The sequence below is a fragment of the Biomphalaria glabrata genome, chromosome 5 (assembly GCF_947242115.1).
Source record: "Biomphalaria glabrata chromosome 5, xgBioGlab47.1, whole genome shotgun sequence".
Lineage (NCBI taxonomy): Eukaryota > Metazoa > Mollusca > Gastropoda > Planorbidae > Biomphalaria > Biomphalaria glabrata.
In genome coordinates, this window is record NC_074715.1 from 620,067 (window position 1) to 644,684 (window position 24,618).

The 24,618-nt window shown below is 33.7% G+C and overlaps 1 long non-coding RNA gene across 12 annotated transcripts; it reads left to right on the top strand.

Annotated features, from left to right (window-relative positions):
• Positions 1-418: 418 nt before the first annotated feature.
• On the top strand, positions 419-23,010 carry LOC129926455 (uncharacterized). Of its 12 annotated transcripts, XR_008778115.1 has the most exons (15): positions 781-982; positions 3,114-3,266; positions 4,087-4,231; positions 5,026-5,187; positions 5,757-5,863; positions 6,473-6,570; positions 10,735-10,786; positions 11,831-12,009; positions 12,301-12,454; positions 13,954-14,043; positions 14,925-14,977; positions 15,841-15,894; positions 16,998-17,055; positions 21,652-21,712; positions 22,239-23,010. It is a non-coding gene; the product is annotated as an uncharacterized LOC129926455 (long non-coding RNA). The 12 variants fall into 12 exon arrangements; XR_008778116.1 differs by lacking the exons at positions 781-982; positions 10,735-10,786 and adding an exon at positions 419-535; XR_008778112.1 differs by lacking the exons at positions 781-982; positions 10,735-10,786 and adding an exon at positions 583-755.
• The last annotated feature ends 1,608 nt before the right edge of the window (positions 23,011-24,618 follow it).

Here is a 24,618-nt window from a genome sequence, read left to right on the forward strand (position 1 = left end):
GGCTTTAAAAAAAAGTTAGATTGTTCGTTAAAATGACGTTTATTATAATTTAAAAAAAAAACAAAGAAAAGAAGGGGTGTTCTGATCATGATAAACAATAAGACAATATAAAGCCTGGGGACAAATCAACGTAGTCAGTGTACACTGACATTCACTGCCATACTCATATTACTAATAGTAACTAATACTAGTAATAACTAGTAATACTAATAGTACATCTCTTAGATCTATTCATCTATCATTTATTATGTTACTAAATTAAAGTACTATCATATCATCATCAGATTATCATGTATCATATTGTCGGGTAATCTATTTTCTTCTTTAAAAAAAAGTGCCTTACCTTTGCGTATTAAATAATCCAAACTGTTCCAATAATCCGTGTTAAATCCAATCCAATATTTTTGAAGTATCCAAAATACGAAGCACGCTAATTAATAGGCCTACACACACAAAAGTAATTGATTGAAACACCAAAATGAGATGCTTTGTATTAAGTATCTAGAATCTAGAAGTATCTAGATTTAGATCTAGTGTAGGTACACGTTTGCTTTCACTAAAAGTAGATCTAGACTAGACATAGATCTAGAAGTAGATCTAGATTGTAGATCTAGATGTAGATGTAGATCTAGGTCAAACTTTGTTCCTCGTGTCTCCAACAAATCACGTGCATTTTAAGTTATAATTAGGCTAGATTCTAGATCTAGATATGGCCCCTCATGTGTCGGAAGACAATGGATGAGTCGGGAAGACAGGTGAGTCACTGGCTTTGATTTCGTTTTGAGATGGGGCAGAATTTGGTGTGACTGATCAAGCCTTATATTCTGGAGTGGCAGAGTTTGACACAGTTCGTGCATGTATAGATCTATACATCTGTCCTAGGGTAGCTTTCTTCTTCTTTCTCTCGACTGATGCAGCTTCGTTTCTTTTGCACACGGCGAAGTTCGAGATAACACATTAACAATAATCAATAATAAACCAGGTCATTACCATGTTTTGGCATCTCAACTCTCGCTTGATGTCTAGAATCTAGATACATCTATATAACGATCTATATCTAAAATACAGCCTAAATATAGATCTAGATCTAATCATCTAGACCCATAGTGGCCATAGCCATAGCAGATCATGTTGTTGATAGTACTACAATAGTTGACCTACAATCATAAATCTATCATCATGACTCATGACACATGCTGCCATGATGATGATGTAGACATTTTATTGTAGATATTTACCCTTGCATGGTCCGTGATGGGGCTAATAAATTACCGTGGTAGGTGGTGAAAAATGCTCTAGATGTCTACAGACATAATTTGATTAATTTTGATGTGCAATTAAAAATGCAGTTGAGATTCTTACCAAAAAGATAAGATACATAGATTATAGTGTGTAGATCTACAAATAGTGGTAAAATGAAGTTGCTACGGCTACCACTTTCTGTTCCCCACCTACCAGACTGCATTTGTTTTGAATAGTTTGAAAAGCAGACTTTAATTTTTGTCTAATTTTGTAATCAAACACTTGAGATAATTGTTCAACTTTAAATTATTTCATGTCCATATGCATTACTTAGGGGGGGTGTGGTAGCTGAGTGGTTAAGCGCATGGCTTTCAAACCTGAGGTCCTGGGTTTGAATCTCTGTGAAAACTGGGATTTTGAGCTTCATGATTTTTAGGGCGCCCCTACTGTAATGGGCATCTGACTTTAGTTGGGGAAAGTAAAGGCGGTTTGTTTTTGTGCTGGCTACATGACACCCTGCTTGTTAACCATTGGCCAAAGAAACAGATGATCTTAACATCATCTGCCCTATAGACTGTATGGTCTGAAAGAGGAACTTTACTTTCTCTATACTATGCATTACTTACACTTTGAAATTCTCATTTTCTCAAAGTTCAACTCAATAAATAGTTATTGTGACAGTTGTCACAAACGGTGGGGACATAGACATTTAATTCATACATCATACTGCTTGTTCACAACAAAGGACACATAACTAACAATGACAAAGGAATGTAACTCAAATATAACAAGTATTAACAACATTGAGTCCCACTCATGTTAAAGCATACATGATTTAAACAAATAATTTCATTCATTAATAATTATTTTGTTTGTGTTCAATTTTATTAATACTGTTAACTAAATAGTGTAAAATTAAGCATCTTTCTCCTTAAAAAAATATTATTTACAAATATGATGATGATATTATCAATAGATGAAAATCTCTGTCCTCTGAGCACAACATTTAGTTTAGGAAAATGAGCCCACAAATATATGTTACAGCTTTCTATTAAATCTAGTTCTTTAGAAACTGCATTGGTTTCTCATCAAGTTTAATTGTCCCTGGGTTCAGCTGTTATATATATATATATATTATAGCTTTTATATAGCACTACTTTCATGCTTATAGCATGCTCAGAGCTCTTTTGGTCCAATCTCATTTGTGGACCAGTGGGGGGGGGGGGGGGGGGGGGGTATTTAGGAGTTTGTTTTCCGTCCTGCCTTTAGGCGCTCAGTAAACACAACTCTGCCCAAGTCGGGTGTCGAACCTCGAGCCCCCTTCTAGGTAGCCAAGCCAAGTTATATCAAAACACTAAATAACTTGGTCAAGATGAACAGTGGACTTTATTACTCTTGATAGCGTATATCATTATATATTAATTTTCTTTTGTTGTCTGAATGTTTAAGTTGCAACATGTGAAGTTTGTAAAAATAAATGAATTCTTATCTTTGTATACCATCAAAAAATTTGACATTGTGACTTTAAGCACCACTGAGATGGAGATATTAATTATTAAATATGGAAACATTTTTTTTTTCCTTAGAAATTTTGTTTTGATAAAATGTTTTTTAATAAGTTCAGAGTTAATTATCTTGTTTTAATGGTTAGGATTAAACTGTGAACCTTACCAACATTCATGAGTTTAGAAAATTCATTAAAAAAATAGAGAAAAAGATAAATGCAGCTCTTTTTTCCAATATTTTATTGTTTACACAACATGAATAAAATGGATACTTACTTTAACTAATAGTCACATTTCAGGATTTTAAGACATGATCTTGAATATTGAAATGCCATTTCCTTTCATTAGACTTATTCTTTTGTACAGATTGTTGAACCAGTCATTCATTGACAGTTGTTTATAGTAAACAAAGGAACAAAATGAAGACACAATGTCCAGATGCCTGAATTGGAGATTTAGTTACAAAAGAAAAAGAACCTCATATGCTGAACATAAAACTTGATTGTTTTTATATGCTCTGTAAGTTCTTTATGTACAAAAGCTCCATACAATAACATTGCTTTAATCATTAAACAAAACATCTCCATAACTCACTAACAAAACATCACTGTGATCTAGTAACAAAAGTTCGCTCTAGCCCAATGAGAAAATAGCATTTTTTAAAATATACATTTATTAAAAACTTGACTTTTTTTCTTAGCAAAATCACTTTTTAGCTTGTCTTTCTGTCTGTGCCCCTAAAATTTTCCTATGAAAAAGTGCTACTAACCCCATAGCCAGTACGTTATGTCTGGTACTTTTCTATTCCTCTAATATTAAATTTAGTAGTTATCAATATCACTAGTACAGTCAATTTAGGTTAATTGGACTACATTGGGACATGATTGATTCAGTCAACAACCAGATCAAGTGTCCAGAGCACAAACATCAAAGTGGAAAGGAAAAACTAATAAAACATCAAAAGTTGTGTATACAAGAAAGCTGCTGTAATAAAGAAATCAAAATGAACACTTGCTGGTATTAGCAAAGCTCAAGACAATAAAAAATGCCCATGGTATATTATAATAGTTCAAGCAGAACAAAAAATGATTTTCAATTTTTAAAAAAATAACATTTGGGTATTCCTTCATAAATGAAGATTATTAAATCCTACCCCAAATCTTCTTTAGGACAGCAGGGTATGAAACTCTGGACAATCATGGTAACAGTTCACCCATCGTTTTTTAACTCTTTTTGTTAATTTATTGTAATTCAGTATTTGATGATTTAATATATTTTATCTCAAAAATGTATGTATTGATTACAAATGTTCCTATTTTGAATTTTATTGTATCTCCAGTAAAACATCAAATCTTGCGATACCAGAGTCCTATCAAAGGTCTTTTTCCTTCTATTGGATCTGACAAGAATACAAATAGAATAGCTCATGTTCAGGATTCTATTTACTGTGCAGTTGCTGTTTGGTCACTGGCTCAAGTTTATAAGTATTTCAGCTTTATCATTTCATGTTTGGTATTTTTAGCTAGATTCAATATTTGATGGACTACAGCCTTTTTTTTCCAAAGTCTGCCACTTTTATATTAATAAAAACTCACCTAGCATTAACAGATTTATAAAATGAAAACCTCAGGTGGCATTAACTCCATTTGTAAGCTTTTCATCTGGAAAGATTTATGTGTGAAAAAAATTAATAGGTATTGAAGCATTTGGGATACATGTGGTATAGGGTTAAAACAGTTTATAATTATGTTTCTTTTTTTTTCCATATCAGGGTGGTATATTTCTTTTTTGACTCTCAGTGTGTATAATTCCTAATTCTAAACTGGTTTTAGTTATGATCCTCTGGTATCTACTTTTGGCCAAAGTGTCTTCCAAGTAAAGATACTGCAATGGTTACAAATAAATTGGTTAACACCAAACAAAAATCTACCCAGAAATAAGTTTCTTTATTAAACTATGAAACATAATTTCATTTCAGTCAGATTTTCATCAGAATAGATAGCAATCCTTTGTTAGTCAATGTCTCACTGTAAGTCAGATGTCAGGAGTGTTCAGTTGCCTATGATAATAAATATTTTAGCTAACAAAATAACTTGGAAAAAATTAAACCTTAAGATTGTGTTACAAAGATTTATTTTAAAGGTTAGGGTCCATTTTTTGGCCATTATTAATATTTAATTGGTGCATGTTGACTTGAAAATTAGTACAGTTTTGATGACTAATTGAAAATTAGTATCTTTGTATGCACATTATTAATTACTTGATTATTTCTATCCAGAAAGATTGATGATGACTAGGGCAGGATCGTAAGTTGGGCCAAGCTGATGATGGGTATGTAGCAATGTTGGATATTCAAGTTGGCCTCCTTCAGTTGTAGAGCGACTATGGTTCATCTCAAACACTTTTCCATGTGCAATGTTGGATATGACAGGCAGATAAGGTGAGTAGTTTGTTTACAACCAAGCATAGAATATCATTGCATATCAATATTAAAATCATATTGTTTTGGTCAGTGCATAAAATAACTAGGTTTGGATTACTCCTGGGTCCCAGGGTCTGCACGTAAATTACTTAACAATATGCATTTCTTAGTTTGGAAATCCAAGACATGTGCAGCTCTAAAAAAAATATTTATTGGTGGTATAAAATTTCTCTACAAATCAATAGTTGACTGCATTATTAAGTTATCTTTCATTAGATATTTCTCAATCAAATAGCATTATTAACTTATGTGTCTTTAAATAAAAAGCACATTCATCATTGTTCTCAATTAAATGTGAAGTAAAAAGTCCATGGTAACAAAAAGTATATAATGTTTTCTAGTTGACTTCAAATTTAAAATGTTTCCAGTTGACATGAAATAGAAAATTGTACAAACATAACCCTAACTATTTGACAATAATGAAGATAATACATTGAATGAATAATTTTTGTCTGAATATTTTAGTGTGTTAAGTAAATATCGATTTTAAACTAGATTTGAGTACAATTGTTTCTTCTTTTTCAAAGGTAGAAAAGTTCAAATCCAATTAAGTCCAGCATATGCCCTGCACTCTACATTTGATCTTGTCACTGGTTACCCAGCATACAGAGGCAAAGAATATGAACATTTGCAAGTAAGTTGTTTCTTGGTCATCAGGAATAGGTAGCCAAAGAAACAGCCATGTAGAAAGATAAAACTATTAGTAACCTAATGTAAAAAGCAAAAGTTACATGGATAGTGCATGAGTGCTTGGACATTGATTCTAATCTAAAAATGAATAATCCTAAAACGAGTCCGTAAATTAGTTATGTTACGAGCAGATGAGACTCTTAATCATACACCAACAGATTCATCTATAATAGATTATGAAGACTTAAATCTTGATTAACAAACAATAATATGTCAATTAAATCACTCCATTTTTCGGTTTCTTCTCTTCCTATTTCAACACGAATTTGCACCTTTCCACATTCACACTATGCTGCACACATAACAAAGTACCTTACAAGTGAACAATTCAGCAATATACAGAGCATATAGGATAAATGCCTGATGAAGGATATCTTACATCCCTGAGTAGATAATAGATCATGTGCCACCAAGCAGACATAAGACCTGTTTGATCAAAATGGATTTTTTTTTTTTGTATGTCATTTGTCAGGAGTTTAAAAAAAACACCACCACAATGTTTTTCCAATTTAATAAGAACAAAAATAGAAATGCTATTTAACCTTTATTTCAGATAAGAAATGAACACCTTTGATTTGGATTCCTCAACTCAAGGAAACATACCAATACTAGAACAGTCTTAAAAAAAACAGCAGTGAGGCCAACAACTAGGTCAGTGAAACACTAGGTTTAGAGACTTCAGGATCAAAAGACATTAAGCATTGCAACAAAAGTACATAAACTAAACAGTAGATTAACAATTAAAAAACAAAACTTGATAGAATGCTCAGAGAGACAAATAAATGATTTCTAGTTCTTTAAATTCTCAATTAATCTTTTTCAATCATGAAATGAGTCTGCCAAAGTTAGCCAATTTCATAGTACAATTATGCTAACTGTACACCTGCTTTGGACTGATGGCTCTGGGTTTAAAATCTGTCTGCCACAATCCTCTCCCATCCTCCATGAGGTTTGGGATGAGAGGAAATAGTCTTCAATTTTCTTATGTCATTAAGTGACTAATTAACATGAGCAATTCAATATCATTTTTAAAAAGTCTTCTGGTGTGTTTGACTGATGCAAACATTATTTATATACTTTAAGTGTCATCAACATGATCAGTGCTTCCCTCTAACAATCCCTATTTATAACATTTTTGAAGTAAGGTCTGTATAGTATAAGATAAGAAGATAAGATATAAAAAAGAAAAGCTTATAGCTTTAAATGTTAAAATTATCAACCAAAATCTTAAATCTACAACAAAAAAAATAATAAGTTTAGTGTTTTACAGTGTAAGAATAATACAAAACAAATCTTTAGCTTGTGATTAATTTGTGAAAGATTGTCCCATACTAAAGAACTGTGAAATGAAATTAACATTGCTCTTCTATAATATTAGTGCAACTCTGAAAGACACTTCAGAGAGTCTAGTTGACTAGATTAAAACTGTTGTGAGAGACAATATGACCTTTCTTTTCACCTGGGAAAGATCATGACAGATGGAAAACCTTCTTTTCATAGTTATTTCAGGTTGACAAGGGGTGGGAATCTACTGGAATGGTTGAACAATAACAATATCACGCCAACCCCCGCTCTATACTTATGCAGTCATTAGTAAAATCATTGTTTTATGGATGTAGAGCCTTGACACTTTAAGCTGATACACAAATATGGATGTGAGTCTCAAGAATATTTTTTTGTTTACATATCTAAATATTTCATACACTTTGCATGACACAGATTTAGAAAATAAATATAATTAGCTTTAGGAACTAAAGATCATTAAGAACAGCAGAAGACTGATACAAATGGTTCCCGGTCATTTCATTCACAGTCACTTCATCGCAGTCAATTCGTCTTTGTTCACTTCATCCCCTGGTCATTTCATCTCCTGTTCATTTCATCCCCTGGTTATTTCATCCACTAGTCATTTCATGCTCTTATCCACCAAATAATAATTGTAAAAAGTTTGAAATTAACAGTATTTCATTTTATTTCATTTACAAGACAAAAAGTGTGACACATTAACTAAGAACAGAATATAATGTCATTAAAAATATAAAAATTTAACATTTATAGATATAGAGCTAATGTAAAGATTATTTTGCATGTTAATTGAAATCATTTATAGATATAGAACTAACGTTTATAGAGCTAAATTGTTTTTGCATGTTAATTGAAAGATAAGATAGGCTATTGATAGTTGGTACAGAAGACAATCCATTGATTCATATTGCTGTACATCAGGGGTGGGCAACCTTTTTGTATCGAGGGCCGCATTAAAAAAAAATTGGGAATATATATATACATCTTAGAAAAGATACGCTAGCTAACTGTGCAGAATGTCTTTTAACTCATATTTACACTGTATTTTATTCACGTTATTTTTTTTTTTCACACTCCACGTTGAGGAATTACAACAACAGCTAGCAACTTTTAAAAACCAATTTTACAATTTTTTAAAAACATTGCTGTTGTCTTTTAATATTATATTATCCCCACAAATATACAGTTGTACTTAATGTGCAGTATTTTACTTTTTACATTCGTACATTATGTTCCGGAACTGTGGAACTAGCTTACTAGTTGTTACCCTTGTGAGTGATGTCAAATTACAGTCAGTCAACACCGACCAGTGATAATACTTGTTTAGTTCCCACACACACAAAAAAAGAGACAATATATGTTCTGGAAGTTAAATGTCAGGACGAGGGATACCTGCCCTTGTGGAGCATCACCTGAGAGTGCTGACCATGTCCTTCAATGGTGCATACTAAATCAAGTGACCCGAACAAGACTCTGACCCCAAAACCGTCCTATATAACAGAGTCTATTTGAAGAACTGTCATCTCAGATATACATGTAAAATGAGGACGACGAAGAAGAGGAACAGATGTATGTGTACCCAAATAGTGTGAACAGCAGCAAGGTTTTTTTTACATGTGGAAATACAGCTTCAGGCACCCATAAGACTCCCGTGGAAGTACTGACTGGAACTTCTCTTTGCTTGGAGTTATGTCCTCTGGAGCTGAATCAGTTTCTAGTGAGCTGATGGTATTGCAAAATGGTTTTTGACATTTAAAATTTGCTTTTATAAATTGCACAATTAAGGAATCTAAATAAGTGTTGTACTTTTCATCATTTCACTATAAATAGTTCCACCTTTCAGCAAAGGAAAATGACAAAACCTGTTTTCTTTTTCTTGTTTGTAGAAATGGGAAAGCTTTGTTTGAAAAGATTTAACATGCATTAACATTTCATATGCAAACAACCAATTGTATTAGCACCTATAACAAAATCACCAAATCTGTCTTCCACTTTTCATTAGAAATATTGGTAACTAAGTCCATGCTAAGCTAGCGAATTCATTGGGCTGTTGTGTTATTTAATCGGTGATACCTGTGGTTAACAGCCCTAGCTCTAGAAAGTTTAACCCCTTCCGTGTAATGAAATTTTATGCAGCTTTGCGCAAACTTTCCTGTTTAGAGTTTATCTCAGTCAAAGATCGAGCTGCATCAGTTGTTGCACTTGCCATCGTGTTCCAAGCCTACCCAACACTCAACACAGTTCTTTATAGCATTGAATAAATACTGATCAGAGATAGTGTCTTGAATTGAGTGTATTGATGTATAGCCAATAAGCGTAATCTTCGTTTACTTGAAACTTTTTATAATGAGACAGTTTCAATAATTTATAAAGATATATTTTTAATATATTTGCATTTTTATTTGTATATACTGTGGGCACACCTGATTTCTGTAAGTGTCGGCGGGCCGCATACAACACTCCGGCGGGCCACATGTGGCCCGCGTGCCGTAATCTGCCCACCCCTGCTGTACATCATTCTTAATTTCTTAGCCAGTGTTACGTATTTCTTGCTGTCAGCATTTATTAGAAATTAGAAAAAATAAAATGTTATATCTGGGTTTGAAATTGCATGCTCATATTCAAGAAAGAATGATTGACAATTAAAGATAAAATAAAAAAAGATGGCTGTCAGGAGAAAAGTTATCAGCAGCATGATCATAAGTATTTTAATCATTTTCATCTCTCAAAAGATATCCATCACTTTCACCTCACATTTACCTTTTTTGATAAGTAATAAGCCTAGAGCGGCAAGATCATAATTATTCTAATTGTACTTGTATCTCTCAAGAGATTTCCCCTACTTCCACCACACCTTGGCATTTGTTCATAACATTAACACAAAATGTGCAGGATAATATTGGCATCCCTATAGCAAACAGAAACAATAGAACTAAATACAAAGCCTGCATTTCAATATATCTACTTATTTACATACATTATTTCACTTCTCAAAACTTATGAAGAGTGGAGGGGAACACTATAAACACTATAATAACTGTCAAAATATCAAAAAGTGTTCTAAATAAACATATTTATATATTAGATAAACAAGGGCTTAAAGGCGAAGCCTTAACAGCACAGTTACACAACTAGAAAAAAATATTTAAATGGGGACGAAGTGACCAAGGATGAATTGATTGGGGATGATGTGACCAGGGATGAAATGATCAGTCACCAGTACAAATCATCAAATGTTTTGAAGTTGTGAAAAAGTTATTAGTTATTTAAAGCATAGAGAGACATGGGAAAAAGTTTTAAAGGATTTCGCTTGAAAATTTTATTTCACCTGAAACTGTTTCTTAATATTCTTAATATTTTTAGATGTTATTTCATTTAGCACACTTTAGATGTAACAAATATACTTACCTAGCATAGCTCAAGATATACAACATTTTATAGGAACTTGAACTTGCTGAACCTTTGTGTGTCTTACAAGAATAAAAAAATGATATTTCTATTGTATTACAGAGTTGCACTATATCTCCAGGATTACCAGTAAATAGAAATACTGTTTCAGCAAGTAATATTTTCATTTCTAATTATAGTAAAAGTCTATAGGGCAGATGATGAAAAGGTAATCTTTTTCTGTGGCCCACAGTTAACAAGGGTGTCATGAGGCCAGCACAATGACCAACCGCCTTTACTTTTCCCAACTAATGTCACGTACCCATTAGAGCTGCATGGACTCAAAGGCCCCCAAAGATCCTGAAATTAAAAATTGCAGCCTTTACCAGGATTCGAACTTGGGACACCCAGCTCAGAAGCCAAGGGCTTACTGCTCATCCATTGCACCTCCATTTCTAATTATAAGAATGAGGGAAAAAGAACTATAACCTTTTTTTTCTCCCACAATAACAATGACCTTATCAGTCACCTGCAACTAGGGATCATCTCATGGAAATTAGAGGATGGCCTGGACATTAGCTATGGTCAGAACAATGTTGACCACATAAGTTCCCCTTGCTCCATAAAAAGTTGTTTTTTTTCCTAGGGAACACAGGTGCTGATACTGCTTGGTATTAATGACTTCACAGGTTCTGCCATGATGTAGCATTTGTGCTGCAAGCTGCCCAAAGGTCACAAGTTCCTGATTTTTTCCTCAGGTTTGACTACCAAAACTATTCCCATGTTGGGCACAGCCGCAAGGCAGCAGAGTTTGGATTCTGTTTTTTCCTTCTAGATGAATGGCAAGCTAAGGCTAATGAGCCTTTCCTACCTGAAGATTACCTGGCTTAGTTGCCAGTTGTTCAACTTTGCCCCTTCTCTGCCAGACACAGTATCTTCTACATCATGCACTTTCATTATTACCTGTACTTGTTGCTTGTACTCATATAGTTATTTAAATAACCAATAACAAAATTTTTTTGTTATTCTTGGTATTTATTGAAAAGGATTTTTTTTTAGTTCTCCCAATTAACAATGGTACAGTATCATGAAAGGCAACATTGATTTTAAAAAAAATGTGTTGTGCCGCTCTTATCATATTTATAAGTTGAATTTGTATTTGATGATTGCAGCAATAATGATTAAAAGCATGAATGAATTCTTCCTACTTTTATTTCAGGGGATTCATTCAACAGATGAAGTCAACTTCATACAGAATCTAGTTTTTTATGTGGAGAGAGCTTATAGAACACCTGACTATGAGCTTATAGAACACCTGACTATGAGTTTATAGAACACCTGACTCTGGGATGTGGGAAAGAGGAAATATAACAATGGAAGCACAAAGATTCATGCCAGGTAAATATAATAATAAGGACAGAGAGCCTGATAATTATAACAATGGAGATACATGCTGGTAACTTAAACAATGGAAGAATAGAGATGCATGCTTACTAGATATAACAATGGTATAAAAAAAACATAACAATGGAAACAGATATCCCCCAAAAAATAAATATAATACTGGATATCTAATTTTTTATTCATTGACATCTAATTTAATGAAATAGAACACATAATCTTATCTTATCATAAGCAAGAAATGCAAGATGTTTAAGAAATATATTATTGTATTTGACATCATTTCAGTTGGCATGGCTAGAGCAGCAGTAAGGCAGTCAATGAATGTAACTTATTTGGTGAGCATGGAGCCGCCTGGTCTGGGATTTTTGTTAATATTGATGCCCACCACAGGAACAGAACAATATTTGAAACTATCTTACCCTGGGAATCAAACTCTGAGGTAAGCAAAGAACAAAGCCTCTTTGTAAAAAAAAATGACAATGGAAAGATAACAAAAGTAAAAAAAAAAGTATGTGGGCAGACTCTTGGCAAAGTGCAAAACAGTGAGTCCTAATAACGTAACTAACTTGAAAGGTTCTTTTTGGGGACTTGATGGTCGAAGATATTAGCATAGTACATGGGCTCTGGTGCTGTGGCCAGTTTGGAGATCTGTTTGTATCCTCTTCAGAGCTTATCTATATTTAACCATATTTTATTCACCTCTTTATAATCATTTTACCATTGTAATATGAGGCCAAAGAAAAAATAATTTAGGTACTAGGCAGCCAGGAGGCACGGTGGCTGAGCAGTAAAGCGCTTGGCTTCCGAACCGGTGACCGGGGTTTGAATCCTGGTGAAGACGGATTTTTAATTTCAGGATCTTCGGGCGCCTCTGAGTCCACCCAGCTCTAATGGGTACCTGACATTAGTTAGGGAAAAGTAAAGGCGGTTGGTCGTTGTGCTGGCCACATGACACCCTTGTTAACCGTAGGCCACAGAAACAGATGACCTTTACATCATCTGCCCTATAGACCACAAGGTCTGAAAGGGGAACTTTACTTTACTTTTACTAGGCAGCCTAGCAGAGAGACTACATTTTTGTAGATCACTCAGTCTACAACTGCTATTAGTCTTACATCTCCTATTGTCAACCACAGCAACTCTTTCTATTTTCAGTTTGTATTCATGTTTAATAGGAACTGACATTTATTTTGAATATCCCATTATTTGGTCTCTGCACAGTCCACTACATGGTTTTCATTTTGCATGATTAACCTGGCTAATTCAGACAAACTGTTCAATGCTCTAATGACACAGGGGAAGGAATACTTGGACAAACTTGTCCTAGCATATGGAAAAAGAAATGTGCCTTTATCTTTGTGTCTTTCTTAGTATATTATTAGGTGTGTTTTGTATTTGCAAATTATTGTTCAGTGTTTAATGTTTTATTACTACTTTACTTTTTAGTCTTTAGTTCAGAAGCATCGCTAAGTTAAGTGACTTTACCAATGGTGTTACTCAAATGTGAATAATTGTTTGTTATAAATCTCATGGCTCTATTTTGCATCATGTATTTTAATTTTATGTTTATGTTAGGTTGTTTTCATTTATTGGGGGGAAGGGTTAATTACTTATACCAATTATTAAATCATACCATTTGATGAGCCATCAAAAAAATTGTTACTTGCTTTGAAAATAAGAAATATGCAGTACATATGCATTGCAAATAAATGAATCTACAGATGTAGCAGGACTAGTTGAAAGTAAAGCACTTTTATGGCATAATGTGAGATCTAGTCAGTTTCATCAGGAAACCAAGCACATCACTACTCTGCTGCCATGTATATTCCTCAAAGCCTAATCTTGTGAACTTTAAATGTGTAAGAATCCTCGTTCTTGATATTTGCATACTCTTGTATCCTTGAACTTTTCTAAATGACTTTTTGTTTTGTATCGCAGAACACTGATGCCTCTCTTCTATTGAGTGTTAGTTGGCCTGCATTAGCCATAAATGAAGATGATGTTAGAATGAAAACAACTGAAATAAAGGTATGAGTTTAAAAAAAATAGTTCTTACTTTACATTTACACGCTTTGTTTTTAAGTTTGTACATTTTTGTTTCAAGTTTCTCAGTACTTTTTTTTTATAGAATTCCAAGAATTGAAATGGAAAGTAAATTATTTAAAAAGAAAAGATGATTGATTTGTCTGTGTAGTCTCACTTCCCTTTATCTCACTCAGATCAAATGTATTTTTAAAACAGTGAGGTTTCAAAATACTTTGTGTCTTATATGTTGGAATTACAAAGTTGTCTTAGAATATTGAACATTTAGACAAGTAACCAAATCACAAGAAAGATGACGCTTACTATAAGCTAATCCGACAAGACCAACGTCTAATCTTTCGACTCAGGACCGGACACAACAGAATGCGACAACACATGTTCCGGAAGCTCAAAATTGGAACCAGTGAAATCTGCTTATGTGGAGTATCACCAGAAAATGCTGACCACGTCCTCCAAAACTGCTCTCTCTACCAAGAGGCCCATATAAGACATTGGCCCCTAATCACCCCAATAGAAAGAAAACTATATGGAGAGCTCCCTGATTTGGAAACCACTGCGCAGTTCATCTCATGTATTGGTCTAGTCATATGAACACTCCAACATAACAATGAGAATGATGAAGAAGTAGACAAGTAATTCTTTTAGTACTACTATTAGAGTCTACAGATATTGGGTTAAAACAAAATTTTTCTATCAACAGTTTTTATTATGGGACAAAAGTTTTTTTTCTTATAAAAAAAATGAGTGTTTTTATCAAATTATCAAAAAGTGTTTAATCAAATAACATTTGTATGGGTCAATGAGATTATATTGTTCTATTAGCTGCGCCAATAACTTAATAATTGTGAAACATCTCTCTTCTACAGTTTTGATGAGATTGAATTTGAGGGACCAAAGATGTCATTTTAATTGATTTACAGTAAGTTTTTTTTTCTTTTAATTAAGTTTTTTAAAAAAAAGGTTGCTTCTCATTTGCCTTAATTGTTAGCACACTCATGACAAAATAATTAATCAATATGTCATTTACTACACCATGAAGTAATAGTACCTCTCCCACAATTTAAATTAATCTATCCAAAGAACCCAACTATGTTTAAAAAAAAAAAAGATTATATTTATGAAAAGTACTAAAAAAAACATTTTTGTTTTAATTGGTTTTAAAAATTGTTATTTGTTCTGGTACAGGTGCATTTCAACTAAGCACAAAGCCTCCCTATCTTATCTTATATAATACAGACGTTACTTCAAAAAAGAACATGATTACGTCCTACACGTCATGTATTTAGTCATGCAAATTAACCAATGACTTAAATTCTGCCAAGTCACTGGTTTTCCTGGCTAGCTCAGGAAAGGCTAGCTCCCTATTTCAGATAAATAAGTTTCTTTTATAATGTGCTTCAACGGAGCCCTGATGTTCACCTGTCCAATGGACCTCATTCACCAATCGTAAACAAACAACATTTAGTCACGTGATCTTATTGATAAAACAACGAAAAAAACTGTCACGTGACAACCATCATGAATTAAACATGAGATCGTAAATTATATAGAAGAGATAGAGCACCACGTGGCTAAATGTTGTTTGTTTACGATTGGTGAATGAGGTCCATTCATGATGGGTTTTGAAAAAGGAAAAAAAAATATTCTTGGAATAATTGAAAATGATAGAGCCTAGCCTACTGAATGAAACCTGTCCCACATCTCTAGTGTCATTTCAACCCATACTTATACAAAGTCAATTGCTAATTTAAGATTATCTTAAAATATTTGTTTGATTTTCAGTTTATAAGCACAGTAAGACTTTCTGATCTTTTGGCATCATTTTACATAGCTCAGGTAAGGCTCATTTTTCTTGTTTGTTTTACTTTACTACCTTAATGTAAAAGTATTTGATCAGTAGTTGTTTTTTTTTAAAGGCTAAAAAATCTTTCAAAACCTTCATTGGCTTTTTTGAAGGATCATCTGAATCATCTTCTTCTTCCTCGTTGTTATTTTTATGCTGGAGCATTCAGATGACTTAACCAATATTTTTATATCAACTGAGCAGTGGTTTTAATCAGGGATCTCTCCATATAGTTTTCTTTCTTTTGGGGTGTTTTGAGGTCAGTGTCTTGTACAGGCCTCATGGTAAAGAGAACAGTTTTGAAGGACATTCTCTGGTGACACTCCACATAGGCAGATTTCACTGGTTCCAATTTTGAGCTTCCGGTACATATGTTGTCTCATTCTGTTGTGTCCAGTCCTGAGTCGAAAGATTAGGCATTGATCTTGTCAGGATAGCTTATAATAGGCATCATCTTTCTTGTCTGAATCATCTAAAATAAAACATCTATTAACAGCTCACATCATATTTAATGTATAGTTCGTTCATTATAATTCATAGGACACATCTGTCCTGTAGGTTGCACATTCCATTTTTTTGTGCCTTTCTGATGAGCTTGGAATGTTTGGCTGCATACTGGGTAAATGTAAGGCTGTGTGGATTTCTATTTTTCTTCTTTCAAGGCTGATTTTTTTTTTATCCTTTGCAGTTTGTGCTCCTATTCTCATAGTGTGGTGTCCATATGCTCTATCATTTAGAGCTAAGCTTCATGGCATGCCTTCTATACACTGTCCATGATTCAAAGCATAGAGAATTGTTGAGAGGAAAACAGTTAGACTGACCTCTAGTTAAGTTTGTATGGTGATGGCTTCTCTGTGCCAGACACTTTTGCTCATTCTGTCTTAGCTATTTGGGAGTCTATGTCTAGGTATTATTATGTGTCAGAACCAAGTTTAAGCTTGACATTTTAAGTTCCTAAGTTAATTGATCAGCAAACCTTTCTTCTCTACTATATCATGTAATGTATGCTAAAAATGGTTGTTATTGGTTTTTTTCAATATGTAAACAAATATTTAGTGAGGATAAGACAGTTCAAATGTTTTTTTTTGTTTTGAAGAAGACAGAAACTGCCACACAGTCTGCTCTGAACTCCCAAGAGTACTCCAAATTACCAGGTAAAAGTTTGTGATAGGATCTAGTAACTGTTTATTATTATGAACGAATAATAACAAGACTCTGGATATAACTTATAAGACATGAAATCAGCTGTTTAATCTAACGCCATATTGGTTGACAACAACAGTTACAAGGGATGTTACTCCCAAACACCGATTGGTGCAACCTATATAAAACACACATCAACATCCTTCCCTTTCTATAGCTAACAAAATACATAGTAACATATCAGAAATATTTGCAATTAAAATAACAAACATTAATAACTCATCATATTTTATAAATATTATAACAACTAAAAAAATAAATTTCAATTGAGAGTGTGACACATATAGAATAAATATTTCCACATGCATATTAATATTGTCATAAAAATTCTTAGTACATATCATAATCCCTATGCCACACAGGTCTATTTGTTTCTCGAGTGCTAGTTCTTGCTGGCATATTTCTATCACAGTTATTGTCTGGTACATGAGAAACTACTTCAGACTGTGATGCATGTTGAGAACAGTTATCAGAGAAATCTGGCCTTTCATTATCATCATCATCATCCAAGACATTCCCATCATAGACATCAGTGTCAGTGTCTTTCAAAATAGTTTTCCTTGGCCTAATATGAAATCTGTAGCGTATGTAGAGTCCTCCATTATCTCCCTTGATCTTATAAGATCTTGGAGATGGATGTTCCCTGATTATTCCCGGATACCATCCTGTTTGACCTGGGTTTTGGTAATAAATAGTTTGCCCTAGATGGAGTTTTGGTAAATCCCGAACTTGCTTATCATATTGTCTTTTTACTTGTCGTTTATAATTCTCTTTCTTCTCAGCTACAACATGTTCACTTAAACACTTTGACGTGCTGGGAATCAATGTCCGAGGACTTCTTTTGAGGCACATTTCAGCTGGGCTAAATCCAGTACATTGCCGAGGTGTATTTCTGAGTTCCAGTAAAGCTTCATATGGATCTTCACCATTATGTTTAGTTTTCAGTATTAAATTCTTCATTATCTTTACAGCAGCTTCCACCTTCCCATTTGTTCTCGGATAACCAGGATCTGATCTGATGTGATTGATGTTCCATCGCCTTGTGAATCTCAAAAACTCATTTGAACTAAATTGTGGACCGCCATCTGTTATTAACATTTTTGGAGCACCAAAATGAGCAAATTGTCCTTTTAATTTTCTAATCAAATCTTGTGATGTTGTTGTTGAAAGATAATCATACTCAATGAAATTAGAGTAATAATCAACAGTAATTAGATACTGTCTTCCATCAGGTCAGCTCCAACTTTTTCCCATGGAACATTTCCTTCATCATGTTGTATAAGTGTTTCTCTCTGGTTCATATGTTTTCTTTCTTGACAAGCAGTGCATGTCTTTGCCATCTGCTTTATTTCATCAGCCATGCCTGGCCAGAATATCGTCTGTCGGGCCCTCCTCATCATTCCATCATATGCAATGTGTGCTGTGTGCAGGTTTTTCTTCATTTCTTGACGCATACTGAAAGGTATGACTATTCTTTCTCCTTTCAAAATTACTCCATTACTAAGTCCTTACTAAGTCCCAAAGTATCAGCAAAATCAAAATATGTTCTTATCATGTTGTCTAAATCTTGTTTTCTTTGAGGCCATCCATTCATAATTAGCTTTGATAATTTATTTAATGTGTCATCTAAGTCTGTTTCTTGTTTTATTCTTTCTAATAATGGATCCGGTATGTCCACAACTTGTGTCTGGCATATGTTAAAAACTTCATCTTGCTTCTCTTCTTGATTGCCCAGTCGTGATAATGTGTCAGCACTGAAATGAGAAATCATAACGATTGCTCCTTAACATCAAGTTTTGTAATCTTCTTGGAGCCTGGTTTAGAGGTTTCCTTAAGATGTTTGCAAGTGGCTTATGATCATTTATTATTATGACATGTCTTCCAAATGTATATTGATTAAATCTTTCTAGCCCAAAAATCACGGCAAGTAGTTCTTTTTCAATGAGCCCACCGTTTTTCCGTTGGTGTCAATGCTCTAGAGGCAAATTCTATTGGTTGTCCTTCTTGCATTAGTACAGCTCCAAGTCCATGTTGACTACTGTCCACTTGTATTTCCAGTTTCTTGTCAGGGTTGTAGAATATAAAAAACTGGAGTATTGGTAATCATTGTTTTTATCTTGTTGAATGCCTCTTCACATTTTTCAGTCCATCTAAAATTGCAATCTTTCTTTGTTAGTTCTCTTAATGGTTGAGACACTTCGGCTAGATTGTTCAAAAATTTTGACAAATACTGAACCATTCCACATAATTTTCTTGCTTCCTGGCTATTTTCTGGTTTCTTCATTTCCAGAATAGCTTTGATCTTCTTTGTGTCAGGCTTTATGCCTTGTGCACTAATGCAGTGTCCCATGAAACTTATCTGGTCTTGTTTCTATACTGTTTTCGTTTCATTTGATTTAATGTGTTTCTATTTGCATTTCTCTCTTAATCTCTTCAGTTTGTCAGAGTGATCTTTTTCTGCTTCTTCTTTGGACTGACCATATCCCACAATCACGATATCATCAGCCACATTAATGCATCCTTCTAATCCTAACAATGCTTCTGTTAACTTCTTCTGGAATATTTCTCCAATTACACTTAGTCCAAAAGGAAGTCTTGACCATCTGTACCGCCCATATGGTGTGATCATGGTAGTTAGTAGACTAGACTTTTCATCTAGACGTACATGCCAGTAAGCCTCCTTTACGTCCAATTTAGAAAATATTTTAGCATTTAGGAACTGTGGCATTACAGCTTCCAAAGTTGGTAACTTAAAATGTTCTCTTTTTAAAGCAGTGTTTAGATGTCTTGGTTCAATGCAGATCCTTAAATCCCCATTTGGCTTTTGAACCACAGCCATCTGGCTGACCCAATCTGTAGGTTCATTTACAGGAATTAATATTTTCCTTTTTACTAATGTCTCTATTTCTGCTTCCACTTTCTTTTGAAATGCAAATGGTATATTACGACAAGGTGATACCACCGGAGCTATGTTCTCATTGATAGTTAATGATGTTTCACCTAAATCTCCCAGATGACAATCCATTGTGTTTACTTGTGATATGAATCTATCTTCATTTAATGTGATCAGACTTAAACTTTGGCATGTTTTATGGCCTAATAAGCATTGATAGTGGTTCTCTACAACTGTGAATGTTACTAAATAATTCTTTTTGTTTTTAGGATTTGTTATTATTAAAGTTAGCAGTGCCCTCGTTTTTTAATTTGGAATTATTCCACATTGTTAATGTTTGAACACTCTTCTTAATTTGTGTCTTTTTAACGTATTTCTTATATATAATGTTAACATCTGCTCCTGTGTCCAGTTGAAATCTTATTTGTTGACTATTTATCATGAATAGTGCTGTCATTCTGTCCCTATTTATGTTTAACACATTAATTGAGTTTAATTGTTCCTCTTGGTCAAATCCATCCATTGCATTATGCATATGTATTTTATTCTTAGTCTTACACTTAACTGCAAAATGATCTTTGCCTTTGCATTTATTGCAATTTGTTCCCCAAGCTGGGCATGCTGTTCTGTTCACTGCATGTCTGCCTCCACAAAACCAGCAGGTTGTTTCTGTTGTCATTTTTCTTCTGTTCTATCTTATCTATCTTCACAACAGTTTCCTTATTTATCTCTGCCAATCCTTTTGCAGTTTGCTTGTATGTTTGGCATATCTCTATGCACTTCTTCAAGGTAAGATCATCGTGATTCAGTAATCTCTCCTGCAATCTTTTCTCCACGGCAAATATAATCTTGTCTCTAATCATTCTATCCTTTTCTTTAAAATTACATTTTTCAGCCTGAGCTCTAAGCTGCGTAATGAACACATCACAAGATGACACCTTTTCTATGTTCCGAAATCTGAAACTTTCCAGAACTTCATTTTTTCTGGGGTTGTAATAGTCGTGTAATTTCTTTAGTAATATTTGCGGGTCATTTACGTCTTCATTCTCATCATACTGCAACTACTCACAAATCTCTTGGGCCTGAGGTCCAGCACAATGTAGTATTATTGCTTTTTGTCTGATTTTAGGTTTTTCTTCAGCTCCTATTGCTAACAGTAACAGTTCCACTTGTCTTCTTCATTGGCGAAAGTTTTCACTGACATTACCTTCAGTCACATTTAACTCTGTTGGTGGTTTAAGTAGACCTTCTGCCATCTTCCACGAAAACTTCACTATAGTATATCTACCGTAACTGAATAACCCCGAGCCTCTCTATATATATTCAATAATATTCTAGACTGAGACCCTGGAATCTATAAATCTAAATATAGTTCTTGTTACCGCTGCCACCATGTTTTATGAACGAATAATAACAAGACACTTGATATAACTTATAAGACATGAAATCAGCTGTTTAATCTAACGCCATATTGGTTGACAACAACAGTTACAAAGGATGTTACTCCCAAACACCGATTGGTGCAACCTATATAAAACACACATCAACAGTAACTATAATATATTTGTAAAGTTAACAATAGCTCTAATATAAGTGTTTGTATAAAATTATGCAATGACATTTTAACATGAGTTGTAAATTGTTTTTTTTTAAGGCCCCTTCATATGTTGACCTAACAAAGTCAAAGTTGCCAAGGAGAGTTGAGTAAATAGAAGGTTTGTGAATAAACATTTATATAAGTTGTTTATAGACATATTTTACTATCTTGCCCTGGATGTGGCAAAATATGTAGGACACAGCTGGAGCTGTGTAGCCACGGGAAATACTGCATTCCTCGCTAATCTTCGGACTCTTAAGACAAGCCTTATTATTACTGGCTTACAAAAATGGAAGAGCTGCTATTAGTTTTGTGTGGTAGTATGACCATCTGACTGCATGTTTAGATCTCAAAAACTAGAAAAACAGATTTTATGGTATTTTGCAACTTGCTAAATTTATATTCAACAACTAATAATTGCCTTGTCATAAGGAGTCCTTTTTTTAATCTTAAGTATCTAATCAGTTTTCTGTAAAAACTTTTCTTTTTTTTTCTGTTATCTTTGAAAGATTCTAATTTGTTGAATCTGGAAAGAAATGGGCATATTGAATGGTTATCATTATGATAGTGTCAAGATGTATTTAATACCTATATATAATTCAAATAGCTAGTAACTTACATATTTGTATCATATTATTTTTCAGCGCAAAATTTTCATTTATTAACTTTTAAAGCAATAACACAGTTGAATGTTCAAGTATCCACCTGACTGATGAATGTTCAAGTATCCACCAGACAGATGAATGTTCAAGTATCCACCAGATAGATGAATGTTCAAGTATCCACCAGACAGTTGAATGTTCAAGTATCCACTAGACAGTTGAATGTTCAAGTATCCACCATTTCATTAATTATCATATTTCTCTTTTAGGAAAATTTTTCTGTTTTCACTTTATTTTATTTTGTACCAGTCTAGTATTTTGTACCATTAAAAATTTATATTTTATGTTAGTAAAAAAGATGTTTGAAATTTTGTAGCAAAATTTTTTTTTTAAATTTCTATATATATTAAAATAGTAATTTAGTCAACCTTGGAATCCAATCACTGAACTGGGAAAGCTAGCTTTGATTGTTTTTGTTGTTGTAAATATCCATATGGATAGTGTGTATATTATGCAAAGGTTGATTATTAGCTATTAAGGTTGGAGTTTTCCTTTTTTTAATTTTTACATGATTTCAATGTTAAATACCACTGTAGTTGTCTTTTTGATAATGATGTTATGATGTGGTCTTGGTATATTTTTTCTGTGATTAGATGTTGTAACATATAGATATTGACAATGTAAAAAGTTTATATACAACCAAGTTCATACATTAATCTATTTCACAATCATACAAACTATAAACTGCGTAAAGCTTTTTGTTATTATTAAAAATATAAACTGTAAAGTATTGGATACTAAAATGCATTTTAATTGATTCTTCCCGAGCTATACTTTATTGCTTCTTCATTTTGTGTGTGCACAATCTATTGAATTAATAATGTAATTTTTTGTGAGATGATTTGTGTTGGTGACATGTATATGTCATTAGTTTCTATCATGATTTTTTTTAAAGTATTTGTGTAAAACCAGAGAGGTTTCATTAAATTTGTACTTTATTAATTTTTTATTTTACATTTTTGTTTAGTTTTAATTTTACTTACAAGCTGAATTTGTATACATAGCTATGATTTGATGGAATTCTTCTTTTTATAAAATTTTACATGGTCTAAGGTTTTTGAGTTCATTGAAGCTTTTTTTCAAAACTCTGAAGAGTTGAACTGAAGGCTTGTAAAACTATAGGCCAGCAAAAAATAAAAGCTTCCTCTCACCAGCCTGACTGAAATGATTGTTCTGTCTGGAAGAGATCCTAATTGATGTCTGTATCACACTACTATTTCCAATGCTTCAGAAGCTCCAGACACAGGCACTATGTTGTAGACTGGGATGTTTGCTTTCTGACAGCATTGTAGAATAATTATATTGTAATAAAATATTTTTCAAATAAAAAAATTAAATGAAACAAAACCTACATCTTGGCTATTAAAATCCAGGTTAATACTGCTATTTGTTATATAATGTATGTGTCACTGTCATGAGATGTATACATTGGATGCTTACATAAACATTGGTTTTGTGAAACATCAGTCAATTGTATTTATGACCCTACTCTAAATGGCCTAGAATGTTGAACATAAGAGTACCAGTTCAATGTTAGAGAAAATAATAGTAAGTAGGGGAGACAATTAAAGAGTTTTAATATGTTCCATCTTCTTGTTTAGTCCACTATTGTGAATTATAGTTGAAGTTTAATTGTGTTTAATCATATTAGCCACCCAACTCTATTGTAAAAATCGTATTATACAATGCAACTTTTATCTACAGATAATGACCCTGTAAGAAGTAAAGTACCACAATGACCAACCAGCGTTACTTTCCCCAACTACTGTCTGGTGCCCAATAGATTTGGTTGGACTCTCAGGCATCATTCTATGGCCTCCTATGGATCATCTCGGTGAGATGAATGTCTGGGCATTAGCTGTGGTTGGAACGATGTTGCCCACACATCAGTTCCTCCCTCTCCATGCAGCTGATGTATCCAAAGAAACGGCAGTGCCGATACAGTTTGGGGTTAGCGGCGTCGCAGGTTCTGCCAGAGTGTAGCACTGGGTGCTGCAAACTGCCTTAGGGTCGCCAGCTCCTGATTTTTCCTCAGGGTTGACTCCCAAAGCCTTTTCTATGATTGGATATAGCTGCAAAGCAACAGAGGTTTGAATTCAGAGTTTTCCTTCTCCTAGGTGGGTAGCCAGCAAGGTTGTCATAGCCGGAAGTGGTAATGGATGAAAGCACTCCACTACCTATAAACTGCTTCCAAATGGCATGCATCTCGAATAGCCTCTGACAACCAGTCCAACTCATGGCCTTCATGTGTGGCTCAAATATTGAGTCCGGCGGAACTGTATGTTCTCACTAACAGGAGAAGGGGCAAAGGCGAGTAACTGGCGCCTTAACCATTAAGCTTTGGGCAGGAGGGGCTCAGGCA